This window comes from Oratosquilla oratoria, chromosome 16, assembly GCF_046742065.1.
Source record: "Oratosquilla oratoria isolate Oo_2021 chromosome 16, ASM4674206v1, whole genome shotgun sequence".
Classification (NCBI taxonomy): domain Eukaryota; kingdom Metazoa; phylum Arthropoda; class Malacostraca; order Stomatopoda; family Squillidae; genus Oratosquilla; species Oratosquilla oratoria.
This window is the reverse complement of record NC_134792.1, coordinates 7,305,550-7,310,549: the sequence shown is the minus strand read 5'-3', so window position 1 is coordinate 7,310,549 and position 5,000 is coordinate 7,305,550.

The following is a 5,000-nucleotide window of genomic DNA, read 5'->3' as shown; positions in this document are numbered from 1 at the left end:
AATATATGCGATTTATGTATGTTATCAAAATCACAAATCACGTATACATTTCCGATTGTTTTTCTACATCCGCTTGTCTTAAATGCCTTATCGTACACTTCTGGTTTGCTTGCAAGCACATTCGACCCAAGGAACAACAGAATGACTATGTGACGTTAGAGCCGGATTTTCCCGGTAAACTGCATAGTTAACTTCCCCCTCACCCAACCTTTATTGTCACTTATACTCCGGTTGACGAGTATATGAGAGCACTCGTTTCCTTCATCCAGCGTCATTTCCTACGAATCCCCTCTCACGACAAGACCTAACTTTAACTAGGTTAGGCCTATGAGAAGACTTGTTTGAAGTGAACAGCCATATAACACCTTTGTCTCAATAAGGGTCGTATTTTCTATTACCTAATTGATATAAACAACATGTTCTTGGTGTATTAGGCCCAGATATCTCATTGTTCTATGTGTTAATATTATTTCATGTATATATGTGATTGTAATTTTTCTGTTTATATATGCACATAGGTTTTTGTTATCTAAAGTTCACGTATAGTTTTCCATCTGGAATATTCCGATTATTTGTTAACCTCCCTCTAGTTCTACAGTAAATGGGAGTAAGCACGCATTACCTCACCAGAGGGTAGCACTGTGTGATGAGTCGTGAAGTTCACTTCCTGTTTTATAGTCTTGTTTCCAAACGTGATAAAACTAACTTTAAAATGCCTCAGCATTGCTCTGTTCCACTATGTTCAGCACATAAGGGTGAACACAAGTTTCCGTCAGATGAATATGAAGTGAAGAATAGCGATAAAACGCCTTGAACCAGGTACAAATAAGCCATGGATTCCAAGGAAATACAGTGTTGACTGTGAAAAACTTTTTACAGCAGATGACTACATGCCTGCTGGTCTTTTAGGTAAGTGATATTAAACTTTGTTGCCATTTATATATAAAGAAAAATAGCAGGCACCATTCTTTTTTAACAATTCAGCAAGATAACCCGTTCCCCATGCTGTGTCATCATGTCAAGTGTGTGCAGTAGTAAGAATTTTGTTATGGGGAGCAGCCATTATTTTTTAACCAATGTACCTGTCATTGTATATATTCTCAGGAAGGTAATTATGATTTTAAAGGGTTACTATTTAAATTAGGATATGTCTACAGTTACGTAGTTTTTTTTTAACACACTTTCATTGTGATGTCACTTACGTAAAAATTAATAGAGCTACGTTTATTTCAAAGTTCTTTTATGACTCCCAAACTCAAACCCTGACCTTACCACTTACCCTAACCTTACAACATTGCTTCCTAAGATAAACAAAGAACTAAATTTTTCTTTGGTTTAATTTCAGGTTTTCGTAAGAGGCTGAAAGCTGGTGCAGTTCCATCAATTTTTTTTTTTAATACAACACCATCCACGTTCACCTCACCACTAAATGCAGAAAGAGCAGAAAGGGCAGTTAGAGGAGACGTTTATTGTAAAATGAATCAGATATTCAAGATGTTGACAACGAAGAGGTAGTGTCAGCTGAAAGGGAAAATGAGAATCTACAAAGTGACGCTGACGGAGAGAAATCGGTCCAGGACCACGGTATCTAGTGTGAGATACTAAATTCTATGAATGCTATATTTTCTATCTTCCGGTTTAAAAATGACAATAAGGCCATTAAGTATTATACAGGATTTAATAACTTTGCATATTTTCCCTTAATATTCTCTGTGCTTGGTCCAGCTGTCAATAATCTTGATGGAATGGACTATGATTTATTATTAGCGGAAGATCAGTTGTTTTTAACTATAATCAAGTGGAGACAGGCCAAAGATGATATTGAATTATCTATTTTGTTCAGAATCAGTCAAACTTATGCGTCAAAAGTTGTGAGTGTATGGATTAATTTTATGTTCTTCCAACGCCAAGAAATCAATTTTTGGCCAGAAAGAAACGCAATGCAGGACTTAATGCCAGTGAACTTCAAAAAAACTATTTCCATCAACAAGAGTAATTTTGGATGCAACAGAAGTGCCGATTCAAAAAACCAATAATTTTAATGCACAAAGTGCAACTTTTTCGACTTATAAAAATCGCAACACATTGAAGACAATAATCGGCTGCACTCCAGGTGGACTAATTTCTTATGTAAGTGATAGCTACGGTTGCAGCGCATCCGACAGACAGATAATCGAAAGATCTTGTTTAATACAAGGACATATATTTGAATCTGGGGACAGTATTATGGCAGACCGTGGTAATAGAGTACAAGATCTATTTGCCTCGTTAGACGTTAAGGTGAACATTCCGACCAATAAAATGGATATTTACACAATGACAAAGGACTATTATTACTTGAAGTCGTGATGAAAGTAAGTACGATATCTTACCTTTCTATCAAATTCTCTTTCCTCCGTGAGACAAGTGCTCCTCTAGTTACCAATTCAACTTTCAAACGCTGAACTGTCCAATTTTCATAGGACGCCATTGTGTGTTTACTTCGACTGATGGTACGATGGAGCCATCTACCGGGATGATTTGTGATATTTACTCCCATTGCCGGCTACAGACTGGATAACTCATTTTAAGACAGACTACTAGCGGTGAGCTGACCCACAAGGCCCTGTAACGTTATTGGCGACACATAGGCAGCCCACAACGAATGGGAGTTTTAATGCCCAATGTTTCGATCCTAGTCTTAGGACCGTCTTCAGGGGTGTGATGAGATACAGTAGTCAAAAGAGCTTAATATATTGCCTGTAGTTGGAATTAGGAGAGGTAATCCGCTTTTGCCGGAGCTACCCAGATTCCCCCTCCTCCTCCAGTCGCTACGAGAACCAGCCAATTGGAGGAGGAGAGGGAACCTGGATAGCTCCGGCAACGCGGACTACCTCTCTCAATTCCAACTACGGCCAATATATTAAGGTCATTTGACCACTGTATTTCATCACACCCCTGAAGACGGTCCTAGGAATAGGATCGAAACGTCGGGCATTAAAACTCCCACTTCGAGTTTGGTATTTACGCTTCTCCCCTTCAACATGGATCCCAGACTCCAGATCTTCACACATATTGAATATATATATGTATATATATATATATATATATATATATACATATATATATATACACATAATAATGTGTATATATATCATTAGCAGACGACAAACTGTTATTTTAAGAACTGTCTAGTTTCTGCAACCGGGATTTATTGATAATGGGTGATTTCAATTTTACTGACATTGATTGGATGACCCTTGAACATGGCCATATAGGTAGTCGCTTGTTTGATTTTCTTGGTGACAATTACTTAATTCAGCATGTAAAAGAGCCCACAAGATATGGAAACTTACTCGATCTTTTGATCACTGGCCGCGAAAGCATGGTAACTGATGTAGAAGTCGGTGAATCTGTTGCAAATAGCGATCACAACTTAGTTAGATTCAAACTCCTAAACAATTTTAGAATAGATACTTGTGTTTCTAAAATACCCGATTTCAGTAAAGCTTAGTTCATAGGACTACGTCAGGAGCTTCAGCTTACAGATTGGGAGGCAAAATTAAACGAAAGACCTGTACATCAGATGTGGGAAATATTTCAAAATACGCTCACTAAGATGATTCAAACTTACATTCCTTTTAAGGACAGACGTCCCCCAAATCAGGCTCGCCCAAAGTGGCTCGACAAAGAAACTGAAAAAAGTATTGCTAAAAAGAGACAGGCTTATAAGAAATATAAGTGCTCGGGTGAATCTAATGACTATGACAGTTATGTATCAATACAGAGAGATTTAAAAAAGACAATAAGAAAAAGAAAACGACAATACGAAATGAACATCGCTGATAAATCTAAAGAGAATCCCAAAGAATTCTATAGTTACATTAGAGATAAAAAGGTTGTTAAGAATCACATTGGTCCACTATTATCTGCTGACGGTCAACTTGAATATTCAAATGAAGGAATGTGTAATATCTTAAACAATTATTTTAGCTCGGTATTCGTAAACGAAACACCACAAAGTGAATTCCAATCTGAAACCTGTGAAAAGTCTAGGGTAAACTTACTCACTACCGTAAATATAACAAAATAAAAAATTAAAAGGTGTATAGACAAACTCAAAGTTAATAAAACACCAGGGCCTGACGATTGGCATCCAAGAATCTTAAAGGAAATGAAAAATGAGATTGTTGTTCCATTAGAAATTATTTTCAAGAAATCCATCATATCCGGAGATGTCCCAAGAGAATGAAAGCTAGCTAACATTACTCCCATATTCAAAAAAGGTGACAAAAAGAATCCAAATAACTATAGGCCTATAAGTTTGACTTCAATCGTAGGAAAAATAATGGAAACATCAGAGATGCTATCGAACATCATTTAGAAAGTAACCGTTTAATAAATGATAGCCAGCATAGTTTCAGACGGAAACGTTCTTGCATGACTAACTTACCCGAATTCTACAACACAGTTATCTCGAATTATGACAAAAGAAACAATATAGATTTAATATATCTAGACTTTGCAAAAGCTTTTGATACCGTCCCACACGAAAGACTACTTACTAAATTAGCTTTGCATGGAATAAGTGGTAGCCTATTAGGTTGGACTAGTAATTGGTTGAATGGTCGAAAACAGAGAGTTGTTTTTAATGGAAAAACTTCTTGATGAAAAAGTGTTGCAAGTGGAGTTCCTCAGGGTTCCGTTCTTGGGACACTTCTATTCATAGTATATATAAATGATATAGACAATGGACTAAAATCTACTGTTTCCAAATTTGCTGATGATACAAAACTGTGCGGAGTGGCAAATGATCACTCAAACCAATTAGATATTCAAGAAGATTTAGATAAATTACGGCAATGGTCTGAAAAGTGGCTAATGAAATTTAACACAAGTAAATGCAAGGTAATGCACATAGGTAAAAATAACAGTAAGTACGATTACAAGTTATTTGGAAATTTGTTAACAAAAGTGGATAGTGAAAACGATCTCGTCGTAACTATCAGTAACGACCTCAA